General features: G+C 36.8%; 1 pseudogene; it reads right to left on the bottom strand.

Moving 5' to 3' along the window:
• Positions 1-6,659: 6,659 nt before the first annotated feature.
• Positions 6,660-22,593, bottom strand: part of LOC144368925 (ATP-binding cassette sub-family A member 13-like) — a 398,370-nt pseudogene continuing 382,436 nt past the window's right edge.

The raw sequence follows: 22,593 nt of genomic DNA, 5'->3' as shown, positions 1-22,593 counted from the left end.
CATGGCAGGCTTTCTTCCTAGATTACAGACCCAATTGGGGTATGCCCCTGTTTTACACAATAAAACAAAATTGCAAAATAACCTTAAACCAGAGAGAATTGTCCACAGGTCCTTAAACATTAAGTACTTTCACCCATCTGTGCACTTTCAGGACTAAATCTTCTTTTCAGAATGTGGCTATTTGATATAATCAGTCCCCACATCAGCTCAATTGTTGCATTTTCTGTTGAGCTTTCCTTGATTTTCTGAGTGCTTAATGGTACCTTCTCCTTCTGACTTTGGCCACCCAGACAGATAAGACCATGGAAGCTCAGAAAAGCTTGGATTATTCTGAGGAGAATCAATAGTCAGTCACTTGTTCACTGATTCATTTTTAACACGTTGTTTATTGATCACCTATTCAATTCCAGGCGTGGGGAATAGAATAGAGAAAGAAAAATACACACACACAGCATTGTGGTGGGTCTAACGGATCTTGTGACTGAATGGAGGAGATAAAGACTTTTCAAATAATCACACGTAGTAAAATTATAATCATGATACTTGCTGTGAAGAAGTTGCACAGGGCAAAATGGGAGGAATTAGTAAAGAGAAGCCCCCTGGGCAGTGTTCAGGAAAGTTCCCAGGAAAAGAGATGCTTGTATTGACATATCAAGTGTTTTAGTCAGCTTTTTCACTGCTGAGACTAAAATACCTGACAAGAACAATTGTAGAGGAGGAAAATTTTATTTGGAGATTCATGGTTTCAGAGGTCTCAGTCCACTGATAGCAGGCTTCGTTCCTTGGGACTCAAGGTGAGGCAGAACAACAAGGCGGAAGAGTATGGTGGAGAGAAGAAGCTCACATGATGATCAGAGAGCAGAGAGATCCCCACTTGCCATATATATATATATATCCCAAAGCCATGTCCCCACTGGCCCACCTTCTCCAGCCATACCCTACCTGCCTTCAGTTATCACTCAGTTAATCCCACTGGGAGATTAATTCACTGATTATGTTAAGGCTTTCATAACGCAATCATTTCTCCTCTGAACCTTCTTGCATTATCTTACACATGAGTTTTTGGGAGACTGTAACATCAAGTATCAAGAAAAGTGTCATAGTCTAGCATCCCATCAATATATTAAATATCTGAGGTGATTGAATTATTTAAAAAATGTTTATTTTTCAAGGTTCACAGTTTAGAGGGTTTGGGTCCACGATCTCCAGATGCATTGCTCTGAGACAATGGCAGGCATCATGGCAACAGTGTATGGTGAAATAAAACTGCTCACCTCCTGGATGGGGAGTAAAGGAGAAAAAGCATAAAGGGCTGGTTTCCCACTGTCCTGTTACAGGGCACACCCCAATGACCGGAAGATCTCCCACTAATTCCCACTTTTTAAAGGTTCCACCACCTCCCAAGAATACCTCCCTGGGACCCAAGCTTTTACCACATGGACCTTTGGGGACTGGACATTCCAGCTATAGCCCAAAGCTATCCCAGTAAATGAAAGGGAGAGGTGAGAGAATATAGCAGAGGAATTACATGGATTTTATTCTCTATATAAAGAAGGGATGGGGACTTACTTGAAGAATACAGGCTAATGCAGCTCAAAGAGCTGAAGGGGATGAGTATGCAGGGGACTTGTCAGAGAGTTCAAGGTATTGTTGAAAATGTTTTCATTATTCTTAGAGCACTGGGAGGCACTGAGAATTAATCAAAAGAGTAGTGTTTTTGACTGTGCAATTGAAAAAGGACAAATCACCCCATCAGGAACACTGATGAGAGACCATAGAGGCAAACTAAGATAAAGGAAAAGTGCTACAGTAAATCTGTGTCCAAGAAAGAAATAATAGAAACTTTCAAGGGAAAATGAAAGGAGAGGTAGAAAACAGATCAGCAAGAGGCTCTGGAGAAGGTCACAGGACTCCATGAAAGGTTGATTCTGGGTCATGGGAGAGCATCAGGTATTGAGGACAAACCTCCAAGCACAGGCACTGGGAATAGAATGGAGAAAGGAAAACTCTCACACACAGCATTGTTGTTGGCCTGAATGAGCCTGGGATTGAATGGAGGAGATAAACATTTTTCAAAACACAGCCCTAGTGATACAAAATCTGGACCCTCGTGAGGTACCCCTGGGAAGTGGTAGAACTTTTAAGAGGTTGGACCTAGTGGGAGATCTTTAGGTCATTGTGTATTAATGGTAAGAATATTGCCTTCTATAACTAGAAGGTGGGTGGCAATGTCCCCTGGGTCGACCCACCTGTGAGGCATGAGTGAAGAGGCCCACAAGCCCTGAGCCTCATTTGGAGTTCAGCAGACAGGGGAAGACAAATAGCTAGTCTATTAGTAATTGTTGGTGAGGAAATGATTGGCCAGATCATGGATATCAGGAAAAACAGAAACAGAGAGCCAAGAACTAGACTTTTATAAAATATCAGCAGTTCGTTTTCATGCAAAGGAGCATTTGTTTCTTCCCATGGAGAGAAAAGAAAATCACAAAAGCATAAATGGTACAATCAAGGAATACAAACATTTCTACAGAGAGGTGACTAGCTGTGGATGTCAAAGGGTCTGTTGAACGTAGAAAGATGAACCCTTGTTGATTTCAGCGGGAGACTTTTTGGAGGCATAAACAGAGCAGTGTCTAGAGTGGAAGAGGCAGGAGGTGAGGAGCTTGAGACAGTGAGAAAAATCCTCTGAGACTCTGGTTTTCAGAGAAAGAAGAACATGGAGTGGACATGGATGAGTATATATTGATGTGGCATTGACAGAGAATTTTATAAAATGAAAAGGACTAAATCACTTAAAGTTTGCTAGAAATAACCCAGCTATAAGGGACGTAAAAATTATATGAGAGAAAAGATATGATCACTAAAGAAATGTTCCTGAGAACAGTGTTTTATTCAGACAAAATAACCATTGTGGTTTAGACATGAGGTGTCCCCCAAAAGCTCCTGTGAGAGACAATGCAAGAAAGTTCAGAGGTAAAAATATTGGGCTGTGAGAGTCTTAATCTCATCAGTGCACTGATGTACTTGTGGGAATTAACTGGTTGGTAAATGTAGGCAGGTAGAATGTGACGGAAAGAGGTGGACCACTGGGGACATGACCTTGGAGTTTATGTTTTGTCCACGGTGAGGGGAGAAATCTCTCTTCCTGCTTCCTACTGCCATGTCCCCAGCTCTTTTCCTCTGTCTGTGCCACACACTTCTGCTATGTTGTTTTGCCTTACATCGGGTGCCAAGGAATGGAGTCAGCCATCTATGGACAGAGACCTTTGAAGCTGAGCCCCAAATAAACTTTTCCTCATTAAAATTGTTAGGTCTTTTTGTCACAGCAGTATAAAAGCTGACTAAAATAATTACACGATTCAGCTTTGAAAATTCCATTGTAATATTACAAACATATGAGATTATAAAAATTGACTTGTAATCCTAAAACTCTAATGCAGAATATCATCTACATTTTTTTCTGTATTTGAAATAATTTGTATTCTTACCTTTGAATGAAATGTATTATATGAATTGCTTCTGAGTCGGAACCCCCATTGCATTCTCTATATAAATCATATTGGATTGTGAGACATTATTTATACACTCAATTTCATTTACTGATATTTTCACTCCCCTGATGCCCAGCCTGTGAATTTTGTCATGGGCTTCCTGTCTTGCCGTAGCTTATAACTTCAATCCCCCCCTTTTTTTTTGTTGGGGTACAACATTTTCAAATGATGTTTGGGCAGGATGAGCTCCAGCCTGACACTGAATGCACATGTGACTAACTAGGAGCCCATGCCTCATCAACATCATGGTACCCCACGGAGAGTTTAACTGAAGACATGTTCATCTGTGTACTTGGTGAAGAGAGTTACAAACCAAATACACTACCACAATTGTGCAGTGGACACAATTCATCAGCAAAGCAATATCCACGCAGGGACAAGTATGGTGTTTATAATACTACTTTCTATTTAAAAGGACATGCTCATAAAATTTCTGATATATTTTTAGCCTGTATATTTTTTCCAGGTTTAAGATGTACATTTAATTTGACCAAAAGCACTTTAACATATAACAAATCTCGTCATTATGTACAATTATAACGCACTAATAAAAATACGGAAAGAAAAAAAAAAGCAAATAGAGGGGGGAAATATATACATTTAATCTGGGAATATTGGTGTACTTCTGTAATCCCAGCAACATGGGAGACTGAGGCAGGAAGATAGCAAGTTTGAGATCATCTGGGCAACACAGAAACTACGTTGTGTCAAAATAAAAAGGAAAAAAAGACTGGGAATGTAGTTCAGTGCTAGAGCACCCTGAGTTCAATTTCCAGTTTAAAAAAAAAAAGCATATTTAACTAGTAGATCCTATTTTCCCTTAAAACATTTAACATTTTGGGCTGGGGATGTGGCTCAAGCGGTAGTGCGCTCGCCTGGCATGCGTGCGGCCCGGGTTTGATCCACAGCACCACGTACAAATAAAGATGTTGTGTCCACCAATAACTAAAAATAAATATTTTAAAAATTCTCTCTCTCTCCTCTCCTCTCTTAAAAAAAAACATTCAACATTTTAATGTAAAGAGCAAAATTTATGGATTCATTCATGAGGGTGAAACGTAGCTTTTGCGATGGCAAATAATTAAGAAAAAATGCTTCTGATGTCTTTCAGTCTTTTAAAATCCTTTTCTAGCAAGAGATATTTATCCATTAAGCATCTCAATAGGAATTCTCACTGTGAGAAAATGACATTGCTATTTATTTAGCCCAAATAAAAAATGTCCATAAATTTTTCTTTTCCTTATCTACTGCATTCAATTTGACAATAATGCTTATAAATATAAATGGCATCTGCTCTGTAGATCTTAACATACGATTTAATCCTGAATAGTAATATTCTTAGAACCTGGATTGCCAAAAAGATAGCCATGTCACTTGACATTACTTAGTTTGAAAAGTAATGATCAACATTTTCAAATTGAATTCATTCTTTTGTGGCAGAAGGGCCACAAAAACCTCTGTTTGTATTCCTGTCATAGAAGGCACCATTATCTATTTGGCTTTTCTTGCACAGAATTAGTTTATTTCATTTTAGGTTGGTCAGAAGCCTGGCTAAAAACTTCATTGTGCAAACGTTCTTCCAGTTAGTTATGACCATGTGAATAATTCTGGATGATATAATACAAGCTTAAGTATATATATAGGTTATCCCCACCCTCTGATTTAGCAGTAACTTGAAAATATAATGGGAGTTCTAACAATGAGAGATGGGGAACGTCCATAATCATTTTATAAACTTTCTCCAAAATAATAGGTAAAAATCCATTGCTCATTATATGTTGTTGATTTTCTCTGATATTCTTTTAGCCTCAAATACTATTTTCTCCATTCTTGCTCTGAAAATGTTTAGTCAAGTTTTTAGCCTACCAAGTCTGTTTCCAGACCCCTGGTTAGATGGATCCCTCTGTGGTCCCATAGCAGAATGTGCTCATTGCTTATAACATCACCTCAGAATTCCCACTTGCTTGTGTGCTTCTCAAGCCCAACAATTAAGGTTTTAAAATCTATGATTCCATTGCCACATTTTTGTAGTGCCTACCATTTACTTACATATATAGATTGGGTTCAATAAATATTACTTAAAGGAATGAATGCATGATTGCTTTGTGTGTTTGTGTATATGTATAAAAAGGCCTTAAATTATTTAAGTGGGTAAAACTAAGTTTTAATTCTCCATAAGCAAAAGTTCACTGAGCAGAAATACTGCAAAAGATCAAAGCAACATCCAAAGAAGAAACATGTTCAAATCAGTTTGAATATTTAAAATCTCATCTTCTGATTTGAGTAGGACAATTTGTGATTAAGCTAGTCTTCATGTCATTTCCATGAACACTATAGTGTGCATGTGGTGTGTATGTGTGTGTGTAGTGTGTATGTGTGTTTTGTATGATGATTTGAAATGGTCTTGTTAAGTTATTTTTTAAATTTAATACCCATTTTTTAAAAGCAAACTATAACCTTAAGCTACCTAGTCTTTACTATTCTAAAAATATGTTCCTTACTTGCTTTTCACAATCTTGATTTTATATGACAACTTTAATACATTAACTGTTTAAATAATTGGGTAAGATGAACTATATAATAAATGCCAGATTATAGAAATGAAATAAGCATTCTTATCTCTGACTTATAAAATACTCAGAATGATTTCAGTAGAAAATAGTTTGTTTAAAAAAAAGTCTCAGTTGTATGACCTTCAGCCCAAAGGTCTTAAGACAAATGTTTAACTCCAAAGGCATAAAATATCTGTATGACTTATGAATGCAATGACATTTTCAACATTAGCATAAGATTTGACCTTTGTGTCCAGTCTTCTGGGATGTGGAGTTTTAGCATGTTGGGTTTCTTTTTCTTCCTGTTTATTGTTCAAAAGCATACCTTGAAGCATAAACTGCAAGAATACAGCAATTCAAAGACCAGAAAAGAACCCCTAAGAGCAGAACATAGCAGAGCAAAACTCAATTAAATTTTAACCTTTCAAACTTTAAAAGATCTGGAGTAGTTCCATTTTCTTCTTACCTGAATTAAATTGGATCCCTAAAGACACAAATAAAGATGCAAGGAAATATATTGGCAAAAACACAATTACATTCCAAGAACCAGGCTAAATTACAGCACATCTCATTTATTCACTGCAGTATAAATATATCCGTGTTTCACAAATTGGTATTTATTGATTCAACAACAAAAAGAGATTACATCTTCCATTTTGACAATGAGACTATGTTAGAATTTGAGGGAAAAAAATCATAAAATCTTAACTGTAATTCTTTTAAGAGAGCATAATTCATGTGATACATGAGAATCAAAATCAGTTACATTAAAGCTACACATGATTGGCTTAGTCTTTACCATTCAAAATTATGTCTAGTACAAAATGATATTCAGGAAAGACAAACTTAATTAAATCTCGCCATAGTAAACAAATGTCACAATGTCTTTTTCTTCTATCACAAGCTACTAGTACTCAATGATAGTGCCGGATAGGGTCAAATTTTATAATAAAGTTAATGTGGTCTTTCACTGAGGTTTTAGAAAAATGCTGTTAGAGAAATGTTCAAAAATATTTCACTTGGAAACATTTTCAGTAGCAGATATATTGATTTTGTATACTTTATTAAGTATAAGATATAAATTGTCATATTAATAGAGGTTTTGAAAGCCACATCTTGAGGATAAAAATTCTGAGAATGACATATCTTTTAAAAAATATTTAAAATATATTTTAAAACCAATATTGAATTACTACATCCTGTATTGACTTTACCTTTATAATTAGGAAGAAACTAGATATCTCCTTTGTTCTCAAAGTGGGATATCTTTGTTCAAACTCAGATTGCTGGGCTCCAGGCCCAGGGTTTGAGGTTCATCAGCTCTGAAATTGGGCCTGAGAATTACAATGCTCCCAGAGTAAGCCAATGCACCTAATATGGGAACTACCACCCTTTGAAAACATCATTGGCTTAGAATAACAAAGAAATAATTCTTCCAAATTATGTAAAAAAATCCACATTCTATTTCTTGTTATATCCCTATTATAATTACAATCTGGTAAAACTGTTATAAATGACACAGAACAACTAATTTAATTTCTTTAATTTTGCTTATGGGTTCACCAAAAAATGCTTTGCAACTCCTATTTCTAAAGTATATTTTATATAAAAATAATGGGCACTTTTATCATCTTATGCCATATACCATACAGTTTTAGGAAAAGTTTGCATTTAAATCATTGAGTTTTGATTTTAAAATATGTAACCACATCAATCAAAAGACAGTCCTTGATACTATTTCCTATATAAATAAGTTAGGAAATTTTCCCCCCCCAATGGTTCTTGGGGGAAAAGTCACAGTTTCCTTAAGAGAAAAATGAGACATTTGGCATGGACAGTCAGGGACAGCCTTTCAGCCCTGGAGTGTCTCAGCTTGGACTCTGTTAATTCATTCCCGCCTTTGTCACAAAGAAGCTGGTGACCACCCGATGTGGAAAAAGAGTCAATGTGTTGGAGGAACCAACCCAAAAGTCCATGGAAAAAGTGACCTTTCAGTTTGCCGATTATGAATAAACAGAGAGTTTCCAAACAGACAGTGACAGAGAGAATAACTTGACTGCCTGGAGCATGTCTTTCAGCCCTCAGCTGTGCATGTGTGTTTGATCCTTGAATATTAGTTATATTGAAAGTCAAGGGATTATTCCTTTTTTGGTTAAATAGAGAGATGATAGGGGTGGTGACAGTCAGTGGATAGATCAAGAGTAGAGGGTGGAGTCCGTTGCTGTTCAGTAGCAAAATTAATAAATACCTGAAAGAAATAATGAAAATAATTGCTCATTTGTAAGTACAGTCTGTCTCTGGATTTCAACTATCAGAAGGGGAGAGAATGTCTCAGAACACTGCCAAAACAGCCCCCAAATCTCTCAATCAGATAGCCATGCCATCCTCTCCTTCATCACCCTAAACATACAAATCCATTCAGGATTCAACTCTGGGAATGACAAATATTTCTGGGTGCTTAATGAATTACCTGGAAATTCTCAATACCTTAAGTGTGGTTTCAGAAAGAAGTTGTGATATAATTTTACATTTCTAGCACTCTTAGTCAACCAAGCACTTTTTGTTTCCCTTTTGTTAGTTATCATTCAGTTGTAGTAGGGTCCAATTAATCTTTTAGAGACTGGGTAAAGTGGGGAAGGGACGGTTAATAGTTTATGATTTGACTTACTGCATGTCCATTGTAATTATAAACAGATTGAAGTCCTAGGAATGTACACCTTGAGTGGGGGGCACATGGAAAACAAAGCTTCTAATGCTCACCATCCTTATTAGAATTTTGTAAGAGTGAACAAGGTTAATTAAAAGAAATGTTGAGCTGGAGAAGTAATCTGACAAAATTTTTAAATTTCCTAGATGTGGTATGCCTGATGAGCATATCAAAATGCAACTTGCTGACTCATTCAAGGTACTATACCTGGTCCAGAGTGGTCTGATTAATAGAATAATGCTTGATGTTCAAGAAGGCCTTCTTGTCCTCTAGAACTTTGAACAAATCAGCCAAGCATCCCCATCTTTTTGGCACATGATACTCCAATAAATTAAGGCGCTGTCCCTAAGATCCCAAAATTAGAAAGTGTCATATGACAGGCAATCATTAAACAAAATTGATCACATTGCATTGAATCTCCAACTACACTCAGATATGTTTTTTTTTTAAATCAAGTGACACACATCAGTACGAATGAGCTAGTTAGCTTCACTTTGTGAGCCTCTAATGAATATTTATTGATGACAATTTACAAGGAGGCATATTTGATAAATGTCATTCACTTGGGTTGAATTGCTGTTCTGCCCCTGCTTTGACCCCCACTTTGCCATAAGCACAGGAAGGACCTCTTTAAAGAGTCAGAAGTTGCCTACAGATATTACAGAAGTAAGAAGTTAATGTGGCATAATAGAGGTATCTGGAAGTGCCCTGAACTTCACTTCAGGACATGTGCTTATTAGCTCTCAGAGGCCCTCTCCACTAGCTGAGCAACTCTTGGCTTGATATCTAACTGCTCTGATCCTGTTTTCATGTATACCAAGGAAGCCTGTGACAGCTATATTATAGGGCTGTTCAGAGTGGTACTAGAGCATGAATGGTAATGTTTTACACAGCAGGCTTCTTCCTTCCACCAAATGCTTGTTGTTGGAGTAAGTAGGTAAGACCTATATTTTATGGACATGTTAGAAGTGATGATAACTTAGGATTACAGATTTCCAAAAGAATTGTAGACAGTATTTCTAAAAATTTAATGTGCATAAAAATCATCTGGTCATATGTTTAAAATGCAGATTCAGGTTCAGTAGGTTGGAACCTGAGATTCTGCATACCTAAATAGTTCCCAGGTATTGAAAATGCTGATGGTCCAGGGGACCACACTTAATTATATCAAGTTAAAAGAGGATTATGATCTCAACCATGGGGTTCTTCTTATGAAATAATACTGAAATCACAACAGATATAAATCTACTACAAATATAGGGAAGAAATTAATTTTTGCTACCTTCAAACTGAACAATATAAACTATGCAATAGAGTTGTGCCCACTGGTTAGAGGGGTGAATATATAATTTAAATCTTCTCTGTGAAATCCAACAAGAGACCAAGCAGGTTTCACTCCTCAGAGTGGCCAGGTAGTATAAGCTATCCATGCTACTTTGGGTAGTAAAGCATGGACAATATTCACATGAGGCCAAGATAACAGGGAGTAAGTTTATCATGACAGTGTAGAATAAAAACGGAAAAAAAATACAAATGCATTTCAAAGGTATTTTCAGATAAAAACAAAGACAATGCAGAATATTAGTCCTACCTTAAACTGAATTCCTGGAAAATGGAGCTTTAAGCAATCAGAAATAGTGCTTGGTTGATTTGCTTCCTCACACAGCCAAACTTTGACAGTGTAACCATCGCCAAACCTGAGAGTTGAATAAAATTAAAATATGGTTATTATTAGACATATATATATTCTACATTGACATAGGATGGGGAAATTCAAAGTCCATTTTCATAGAGTTAGAAAAAAAAGCCACTCTTCCAAATGGTTGAGATATTTTGGATTCTCAAAAATTTAATATAGATAAATGAATTGTAAGCCAGTTACACATTTACTGTCATCCATTTATATTGACACAGACACTGATTTAACTTAAAAAAAAATCAGTAAGTCCTGGAATCAACCCCTACTCAATAATGAGGGAAGGTGAAAATGCAAACCATGAAAGCAAAGTGCTGAGTTAGAGGATATCAGAGGCTGGGCTGGGAACTAGCCCTGAGAAGCATTATTGCTGGCCTTATTGCTTCAAGGTCTGTAAAGATTAGAATGTGTCTGAGAGAAGATGAAAGGGAATGCATAAGTAATTTATCCAGGCACTTTTTTTGTCTGTTATGTAAAAGAATTCTCCCAATAGAATTTCAACCCAGGCACTGATTCTAACATTGCAGAGCTAAGGATGGTATTTCCACTGGTGCCTGAGTAATAACCCAAGGTTGTAGTCATACCTGGAGTGATCTCAAATAGTGGTCTCTAAGAATGTAAGGGGCTTTCAAAATCTTTTGTGTTATTCTACTACCTCATCCCAGATTCCTAGAACCATGTTGGGCACATTAGAGCATCAGAATAAAGATTCCTTCAATAAACAAGTACTTGAAAGAACTATTATGACTTTTCTGTTTTGTTCACTGATACATTAATTTCAAGTATCAGACACAGTACTAGCACTTACTACCTAGCACAATACCTAGCACTGATAGATATTAATTTAGTGAATGAATGAATGAAAAAAAAATGGCCTGCCCCAAATCTTACAATAACCATTTACTTACCAAACATTTTCTGGGGAAATGTATTGCATTTACATGAAGTTTCCCTAAGTAAGGTTGACCACATGCACTTATTATAGTTTTATCATTTTTTTTAAAGTCTATGTAAAGTGAAATCAAATTCCCCAGACAGTGTTTGGAACTGAGAATGGATCACCCTTAAGGGCACCCTCAGAGCTCCTTACCTGGGTTCTATTTTCCTATTTTCTATCTGGATTTCATGTTGTCAGTCATCATCCCCTGAGGTCTGTACATGGCCTTAACAATCTCCAACCTTTAAAATCATGATTTGTAGTCTACAAATGGCCGAGAGATTTTTGAGAACCTTGATAAATATACATGCCTCTGCCTAACACATCTATTTATCTATCTCCAGGAATGTTTAGGGGCCAATACACTGTGTCAAGTACATGAGATGTGTGCTCAGTGGCCGTTCCTCTTTTGCTCTATAGTGTCAGAGGCTGTGCTGCTAATTAACACGGATCATCCTGTTCGTCTTCTCCAAAGCCTCTACAGTGGGTTCAGTGCTTCATATAAGGAAGGGGCTTCCCGAGATGAAATGCCGAGTGGCTGGAGCTTTGCAACTCCTCCTTGGAGGGCACTATGGTGTGTCTGGGTACAACATGGACTCCTGGGTGGAGTGTTTGTGGCTGGGGATGTGTTTCTGATCTTGTGATTCTTCATATCTTGATAATGAGATGTAATGTAGAATCTGCACTGTGGATGCTGGGTCACAGGAGCCTGGGTTTAAATCCAGCTCCACCACATGCAAAATTTGTGACCCTAGAAAGTCAGGGAAACTTTCTAACCTCAGTAACCTCAGATAGAAAATGAAGCTAGTAATAATAGCTACCTGACAAGGTTGTTAGAAGACAGAACGAATTAATCCTTGTGAATCATTTGGAAGGACATTTGGCACTGCATTAATAGGTAAATAAATAAGTTTTAATATTTAGTTTCTGGGCTGGAAATTGCCAAAATAGAAGCACATTCTATTTGGTGTGAGGAAGCACACGATGCATTTGGGAGACTTTGATGAAAGCAGAGGAAATGATAGAATATGAGTTGGAAGCTCCACATGTAATACAACAGTGTGAGTCACTCATATTCTTTTTCACCATTAATAGAAATTGTAGGGATTGGGGATGTAGATCGGTGGTAGAGCTCCCACCTAGCATGTGAAAGGCCCTGGGTTCAAGCCCCAGAACTGAGGGAGAGAGAGAGAGAGAGAGGCAGGTAGAGAGGTAGAGAAGAGAGAGAGAGGAAGAAGTAGTAGTACTAGTAGTTGTTGTGGCCCTATGAGTGTATTTTTTAATGTATTTTGAAAAATTAATGCAAAATCCCAATAATTCTCTAACATTCTCTATAATCATATATGCATAATATTTAAAATTCCTTCAAAACTGTTTCATGTGAACTAAAACACTTCAGTCTTTACTATCGAGAATCCAAATTACACAAAAATAAGACGTTCTTAAGAAAAAAAAAAAAGAAATCAAGAGAAAATATTCCTGAAATAGGTTGCAAATTTCTCAGGATTTCTTCAGAACAGTTAACAGAACTTTTGGACATCAAATCATAAAATCACGGCATATTCAACCATTAATCTGTGTAGATTATTAAATTAATTTATGATTCAAGTACCTAATTTATATAAGTTTTCTTTCTGCCTACAATCTACATATTCATGTCAATGATCTAAATTCTTTGACGAATTCAATTCAATTTTCAGAGAGTAAAAGCTCTCAAAGTACACAATGAGTCATTTGTTGATGTATTCACTCATTGATCTAATGTTTCAATGTGTCTACATTAGTTGTACAGTCAGTGCTTAGATAAAGGTAAATAAATAGCAATAAATGCAGATGAAGATGCTTAAGGAGAAAAATCTACAAATTTTCATGATACAATGTTTTGATATCACAAGCATTACTTGTACTATATATAATAAAGGCTGAAATAGAAGCCTGAGAAACATAGAAGCATAATATCAGACACACACACACACACACGTATTTTAAAAGCCAGACACTTCAAAAGCACAGTGAGAGGAGCTGATAATGCAGCTGAAATGACATTCTTGAAAAATCAATTGTCTAGTTATATCAGGAATCGGTGAAGCTTTATATTCCTTGGCTTAAAACTCTAGTTACTAATATACTTCCCCCCAAAATCAGAAGTCAAAGATTACTGATAAATATGTTTATGTCAGCCTCAACCATTAAAAATATCTCTACAAAGAATTTGTGGTGATGACAAAAATGCCTATCATGTTATATTAAGTATAAAGTTCAAAACAGAAAATTACTGACTCAGTATCATTCCAGGTATATAAATGTATGCCTAAAAATTCAGACTCAAATGAAATTCTAGGATGCTATCTAGAAAAGAGGAATGTCAGTATGACTGCTGATTATCTCTTTACCCTCTTCTGAATTCTAAAATAAGGAACACATACAACTAGCATACTACAGTGGAACAGTGATGTTAATGTTCATAGCAGCTGAATTCACAATAGCTAAACTATGGAACCAACCTAGGTGTCCTTCAATAGATGAATGGATAAAGAAAATGTGATATATACATAATATGTATTATATATTAATATTATATCATACATTATACATAATGTATAGTTCTCCGAGAGGACTGCGCTGGTATAGATAGATGAAAGACCCAGGAGAGATAGCTGAGGACAAGAGCTCTGCCATGCATCTGCTGAGAGTGAGACATCAAGCCCAGATTATCCCATGTAATCCTCCAGGATTTTGATGTCACTATCTATATTTCTATTTTCAGACACGAAATGGAATCTCATGAGGTCCGAGAACTTACTCAGTTCGTGCAACTCAAAGGTAATGGAGAGAGGCTCAATTCCAATGCTAATGAGCTGAACTCGAAGCTACAGCCTGTGGCATTTCTCATCTGAAGGTTCATGCTCATGCCCTCTTTATATTACCATCCATGATTTCATCAGTGAGTTCATCTTATGCTTTGCAACAACCTGTGTGCTTCTCACAGCAGATGTCAGCTCCTCTTTATGATACGTAAAATTCTGGGACCCAAAGAGGTTGGTAAGGTTTTCACTGTCACTCAGCTTATTACCTGGCAGAGTTGGGAATGACTGATGCTCACTCCTTAAGACTTCTTTTCATCAATGCTGCCTTTATAATTTCAACTTATTGTATAAGTTTAATTTGGTAAAGTTTCTAATCATAGTATATGTAAATAAGAGTGACTGGGAGGATTATAGATCCAAGGTATTAACATAAAAAGCCTCTGACAAATAACAAATAATAATGAAAACAAAACAAAAGTGTTTGGCAGCTGGCACCACCATTCCTCTTGGGGAAGAAATCATCTTCGAAAAGAACTTCAATAAGCTTCTGAAATCACAGACAAGATCATATGGATGGACGTGCTACACTGTACCAAAAAAAAAAAAAAAAAAAAAGAAAGAAAGAAAGCTTGAGCCATGATGACAAACATCTCTTCATGAAGGTTTTTCTTTGTAGCCAGAAGTGTCACATCCTTAAATGATATCCCCAGCCACAGGTAAGAATTAAGAATTTGGGTTTTAATCACTGTCACCAGGAAAGGTCAAAAGACCTTCTCCAAACTCAGGAGGTCATGCCAGCTTTAAGACTGAAAGCCTTTGACTCAAAAGTTCAACCCCTCAGCTCCACCCACAAGCTGATGAGGACCTAACTGCTACCTTCCCCTCTGACTTCACATCCAAGATCATTCTTTATGCCACCCACACCAGACTTCCATTCCTCATCCATCCAGATCATTTGTTCAGTGCTCAGTTGGGAAAGGCCCTGAAGGAGGCCTCTTCCTTGGAGTTGTGGTTGCCTGTGTAGCCAGGCGAGTGCAGCCTCCTCCGAGTCACCAGCTGCTATGGCTTAGTAAGAGAACACAGGCCCCACAATGAATATGCTACAAAACAGCACAATTTCTTAAAGTAAACAAGTCAAATGCCTGATCATCCTGAATGATGAGACCCAGAGATTTTTCTACCACTGACCCCGACACCCCTATGGGTGTCCAATTCATATGTGATAAAGTAATGGGTGGATTTAATTCTGTGTTCAGAGTTTGGTATAATGGGAATAATATTTTTTTTCTTAAGAGCAGCAAAATGTATACTCTTTTTTTTTCTTTCCTTTTTTTTTTTTTAAGAATAATCAAAAGGGACCATTTGAAATCATGGGGCAACAGTCAAATCAGCTGGACAGGAAACAAAGGGTACTCATCTCTAGCATCATTCCATTTCCACCCACCACACAAGCAAGTAGAGCATTGTGTCTTCACACAACAGCTGTAAGATTCACTTGGTCTCTTATATTTTGTGTATGTATGTGGTCTTTAAACATTTTCCTTCATTTTAGAAATACCCTAGAATCGAGATAGACAAAAGATACCTTTTAAAGCTGACAATATTACGAGGGTGATTTTCTATATTTTCCCATCTTGACAACTAGGCATTTCTTCTGTTTTTCTTGCTTTCACTTTTAAAGACAAAGTTGGCATATAACTATAATGATTATCCATGAAGTTGAAATCCTGACACTATGATATCCCTCCTGACTAACAACAGACAAAACTTGCTCAGAACGTGGAGAATTTCCTCAAGTTTCCTTACTGTTGAAATAGATCATGTGATTTTCTGTTAACAATAGCAAAACAGAGCCTCATGCATTTGTACCACTCCTTTTGCATAAAAGTGGGAGTTCGTAATATACTAAAAAATGATTTCAAGACTCGAGCTGGTTCACTTTTGTAGGAAGCCTCTTAAGCCATCTGAGAACAAACAAAAGGAGCTCCAGTGGTCTTATTCTTTAGGAATCCATGCACAATCCCCACGGAAGCTTAGTAAGAGAACACAGGCCCCACAGTGAATATGCTACAAAAGAGCACAATTTCTTAAAGTAAACAGGTCAAATGCCTGATCATCAAAGGCAACGGCATTTCCGGGATCCGAGTGTGCTCCCATTCTGGATGACACACATACAAGAGGACAAGAGGATTTACGAATAGGAAGTGTTTCTTGTTAGCTACCTCAAGTCCTTTCAAATCAGATGTGAACAGCAGCCACTAAACTATTGTTCTCACACTGCAGTAACTCTGGAGAGGCAATGGGATCTAAAGTAGTCAATCTCGTCCTGATTTCTTCTCTGAACCCATGAATGTCATTATGAATTCACCCCATGGAAGAAACCATGGCAATCCACTTTCTAGCTTGATGAGTGCTGCCCGTGGAGAAGCTCAAAGTACTTTATGAGTGAGAGCGGAGAAGGAAAACACCATCATGGAAATGAGGAACCTTCCAAGCCAGCACACCTGCTCAGCCGCCATCTGTGCAGAGATGGAAGCTCTGCAAGGTATTTCCATGAGGGAGGGGCATGTTCTGTTACATGCACATAATAAGCAAAGACTTTATTCTGTTTCATAGTCATTTAAAGCTTTTGTAAGGACATGGTCTTTCTGGAAGATTGTATTAAAACTTTTTAACTTGGCTTTCAGAGGTTTCACAAAAATCTATGGATTCAAGTCAGATTCCATGTAATATGATTTATATTTTAAACCCCTTTTAAAAAATAATGCAATAATAAAAATACATACTTGTTTAGGCAGAAAAGAATGGCTTTAAGGAGTAGCCTTACTCCTGTTGTTGAGGAGAGATTTTGATAAGCTACACTCTGGTTAAAAGGCTCTGGGCTTAAATGGGGTAGGAACATTTGAGCTGGCTCTCAGGTCAAGAATTATATATGGGCAGCCAGGAAAGCTGAAAGGAAAGCAGCAAAGAATCAGGGTGGGGTCAGGTGAATGGAAAATACAGAGCTTGCCAATTTCTTCCTTCTTTCAACCCACATTCAAAGCCACCAGAAAATTACTAAATTCACAGAATTATTTAGAAAAATGCATGTGCAGATGCATAACTTGACTGGCAGGGCTCCCCGGGCCAGGCAGTACACATTCAGGTGGAACCATGCAGGTAAGAAAGAGAGCAAGACACACAGACCAGCACACCAGGAACTCAGAGCCCTTGAGCCAAGTCCTGGACTTTTACTGGCATGAAATCAGGCACATTTTCCTAAATCTACCATGTGCAGGAAAGACCCTTGTGATATCTGAGGTAGAAAAATAAATCATTAAAGTGGATCATTATTCTGGATCCCTCCAAATAGTAATTAAAATTTAGAGCAACTATAACAGGGAAAAAATCAGCTTTTCTACACTATGGTGTGTGAATGTGTAAACTAAAAGCAACTAACTCCTTACAAACAATTGTGTAGGAGTGATTTCTTGGACAAAGTATGGTCAAAAGATTGGTCCTTTTTCTTAAACAATGTCATTTAATCTTTCAAATGTACCTTGGTAGGTAATAAACTATAAATGCTTATAATAATGAGAAAAAAGCAGGAGCCATTAGAAACTAGACATTTAAAGTGGTATCAGAAGCAATGGACCTGAGCACAGTCTCTTTGGGTGCAGGTATAAAACTAGCATGAAATGAGTATAAATAGATGTTTTCAACAGATATAGCCAGACTTCAAGCAGAACTTTGTGAGGAACTCTGCAGATCAATTCCCCCAGGAGACTGGTAAACATTATAAAATAGTGAGCATTTAAAAATCTGTTAAAAATAATCTTTTTAAATGTTTTTATCAGTGTATTATAAACTATAACTACAATATTATATAGTTATACTATATATTATATATTACATTGTAACTACTATCATGCACGTTAGTGCATTGTAGTTATACTATAATTTCGGTTCATTTTGACATAATCATACATGCATGGAACATAATTTGCTCCACTTCAGTCCCTAGTGGTTCTTTTTGCCCACCCCCTTCCCTCCCCTGGCTCACTTCCTCTACTGTATTGGTCTTCCTTATATTCCTTTATAGTTTTTTTTTTAATTGGTGCTTTAGAGCTGTACATAAGGGGGAATTCACTGTGGCATATTCCACATCTACATAGCATTTCCACACAGCAAGAGAAAGAAATGTTTTGTTTTGTTTTGTTTTGTTTTTAAAAAATCCACTAAAACTGAGTAGATGGCAATAGGCTGTGGCATCTGAAACAAGACCTTCAACCTCCCTCCAACCTCCCAGCTTAGAGAAATAGAAACTCCTCTCCACACTGGTGTATCCAAGAACACAGGAATCCCTCTTCCCTTCCTCCCACCCAGTGGGCTGTCTTCCCAGAGGAGCATGGGTAATGATACTTCCCTTTGTCCACCCAGCTTCACCTCATGAGCTACAGTCTTAAATTAGATAAGGAATGCTGAGAATACTGGAAAAAGCAAGCTGAGAAAATCTGAAGCTGCACACCTCCCCTCTCCAATACATACATACTCAGCTCCCAGTATGGGGATGTCCTAAAGAAACATGGCATTGTCCCCCTTCCTTCTCCCAGAGATGTGGTTTGGATATTTTGCCTTGAAAGAGAAACCAGATATAAAACAGATAATCCCTTAGCCTCATTAGGGCATCTACAAAACCCCACAGGACACATAATACTTCATGGTGGAAACCTGGATGCAGCTATCGCCACTGTTGCCCCAAGCTGTGTTTTCACTTCCTGTGCTCTGGAAAAAGTTAAATGAAAGGTGTCAGAAATAGACAATTTGCAAGTTTTAAATAACTTGCATTATACTATAAACTTAGAGCTATTGATATCACTGTTATTGTTGTTAATCTCTTACTGTGCCTGACATGAATTAAGCATGATCATAGGTGTATATGTGTATAGAAAACATACTACAATAGTTTTCAGTTCTGTGATTTCATACACTCCCTGGGTATCTTGAAATATGCCCCCACCACACACAGCTAAGGGTGGATGACTCTACCTTCTGGTAGGATGTCTACTCTTAGAACTTCTGTTCAGCCTTGTTCTAGATGTTCTAACTGGGGCAATTATGCCAGAAAACAACAACAACAACAAAAAGACAAATAAATAAAAGTCATTCAGACTCAAAAATGGAAATAAAACTGCCTCTACTCACCAATAACATGATTGCCTACATAGAAAATCCCAAAGAATACACTAAAAAACTTCAAAACTAATAGCAAATTCAGCAAGGTTGTAATATACACAATTAAAACTCAAAAATGAACTATATTTTTATGTACTTGCAATGAACAATCCAAAAAATGAAATTGAGAAAAATATTCTTTTTCTAGCAACATAAATTAAACAAAATATTTTGGATTAAATTTAATAAGAAATGCATACAACTTATACTCTAAATTAATAAAAAGACTTTTCAAAAGAAATTAAAGATCATCTAAGCAAACAAACATCCCAGGTTCATGAATTGGAAGACTTAATATTATTGAGATGGCATGCTCTCCAAATTGACCCACAGATACAGTTCTTATCAGAATCCCTGTTGACTTTGTTATAGGAATTGACAAGCTGATTTTAAAATTCATATGGAACATCAAGGGACCCAGAATGGCCAAAACAATTTGTAAAATAATAAAGTTGGAGAATTCTCCTGATTTCAAATCTTACTACAAATCAACAGTGCTCAAGACAGAGTAGTACAGGAAACAGGAGCCACATGTAGGTCAAGAAGTTAGAACTAAAAGTCCAGAATTAAACCCTAGGGTCTATGATCAATTGGATTTTGCAAGGGTGCCAAGACCATTCAATGGGGAAAAATTAAGTTTTTCAATAGATGTTTCTGGGAAGACTAAATAGTTATGTGTAAAAGAATGAAGTTTGGCCTGAACTTTACATGCAATCAACAAAAAATAAATAAATAACTCAAAATTAATCAAAGACCTAAGGGAAGTGATAAAACTATAAAACTTTCAGAAGAAAATGTAAGGGAAAATCTTCATGACCTTGGATTTGGCATAGGATTATCAAATATAACATCAAAAATGTAAAGGAAAGAAAAATATAAATTAACTAGGTTTCATCAAAATTAAAAATATTTGTGCTTTAAAACACACTATCTAAAATGTGAAAAGAAAACTCACAGAATGGAAACGTAACTGATAAGGGATACTATATTTAAAATAAATATAAACAAAGTTATACTTATATAAATAAAAATATAAACTAACAATGTATTTACAGTTATACTTTAAGTATATTTATATTCTTATTAGCCTTATTTATGTAGCCTTTAAATTGTATTATATTTATATTGTCATTCAACTCAATAATAAAAAGATAAATAACACAATATAAAAATGATGAAGTATCTGAATAATCATTTCATCAAAGACTATACACATGGTAATACACATGCACATAAAAAGATGTTCAACATTAGTTGTCAGAAAAATGCAAATCAAAACCACATTATAATCCCACGTCACACCCACTAGGATAGCTAAATTAAAAATTTAGATTAAAAACAAGTGATAGCAAGGATGTAGAGAAGCTAAAGCACTCAATCACAGATGATGGAAATGTAAGAATGATGCAGCTGATTTGAAGAATGTTCTAGCAGCTCTTCATAGACTCCCCACAGGACCCAGCAAGCTCACTCCAGCTATACACTCAAGAAAATGAAAAATCTACATCCACACAAAAAGTTGTACGAGAATGTTAATAGCAGAAATATTCACAATAGTCAGATGTCCACTCAAGGATAAATAAAACAGGTATTAAACATCCATGAAAAAGACAAAATACTGATCCATATTAAAATACAGATGCACCTTAAAATACCATGTTTAATGAAAGCAGTCATTCTCATAATATCACATACATATGATTCCTTTTATATGAAATGTCAACAAGAGACAAATCTCTAATGTCAGAAAACAGATTTGCATTAGCTTGGAGCTGAAGGAAATGGGAAAACAGAAGAATCAGAGCCAAAGAGACAGCATTTGCTTTTAACGTAGTGAAAATGTTATAAAATTGACTTTAGGGGCAGATGTACATATTTGTCAATATATTAAAAACCACAAAAGTATATACTTTACATAGACGAATTACACAACCTATGAAATACATCACAATAAAGCTATTAAAAACAAAGAACACGTCCAAGATTTTTAAAAATAGATTATAAAATTTTTGGAGATTGGTAGGTTGTAAATATGGTCCTAAGTCTTTACTGCTTCTGACACCCATGCCCTTCACATGTAACCATGGGGGGCTTTTCCACTTGGATATGCCCCCCTACCTACTCTTCTTGGGAGGGCTAGCCATGACATGATATGGCTGAAGGGATATGAGCAGGTACGATGTCACTAGCCGCATGAACCACACTTATGCCCCTTAGCCTGTTAATTCTTGTGCCTCAGTCTTGCAGACCCTGATCCCAGAAGGAGAATAAGAGAAGGCTGCAGAGCCACAGTCCAGCCATGCCTAGCCTGGGCCAGCTAATCTTCAGAAAACCTGCTGTGCTTGAGGGTAAATTATGAACTTTGCAACATTTTTGTAACAAATTCTAGAGGATGCACAGGTTGGATATTTTTTATGACTTCATTAAAATGAAACAAAAAACTGGTGAAATGTTTTTAAACTAAGAAACAAAGAAATGTCGAGGACCCATGCATTTTCACACATATAAATTATAGCCTTGATTGTCTGTATCCAAAGTAACATCTCCCAGATCCCAACTCTGATTCATTTTAAACCTGAAATGCATGTGTGACCTAATAGGAATCCATTTATTCTGTTGAGTTTTTCTGTGCTTAGATTTTATCAGAAATCATAATCCTGTAGGGTACAGTTGAGTGTCAGACTGCACATTTTGCTGTCTGTGTTGCACATTAATTCCTGGCAGGCCAGGGTGCATCCATGCAGAATCTGGCTTTCCCAACAGAGAAGGTGGCAGCAAAATATTGCCAAGGCCATGGCAGCAATTAGGCCTGAATCACACACCTGATAGTTTCTGTTAATGGAGATGCTGCATATAGAAAGACAGAGAGCCCTGCTTCTAAAAGCAGCAAATAACAGTGAATAATGCAGACTATTTGGAGAGAAAGCAGTCTCCATCCTGTCTAGAGATAAATGAATAGAAGTCCTTACTGAAGGGGTCAATTATGGCTAGTAGAAGTAGATGTTTACCAAGCTGGACAGATCCCAAATACTCCCTGTAGCCAAGTCCTATTGCTCTTTTACACTCTAGCCATAGCAACCTGGCAGGAATTGTCACCAAGCAAATGCCTGTCATGTGCTAGGAATGTGA

The sequence above is a fragment of the Ictidomys tridecemlineatus genome, chromosome 12 (assembly GCF_052094955.1).
Source record: "Ictidomys tridecemlineatus isolate mIctTri1 chromosome 12, mIctTri1.hap1, whole genome shotgun sequence".
Taxonomy (NCBI): Eukaryota; Metazoa; Chordata; class Mammalia; order Rodentia; family Sciuridae; genus Ictidomys; species Ictidomys tridecemlineatus.
This window is presented reverse-complemented; position numbering and strand designations above follow the sequence as displayed.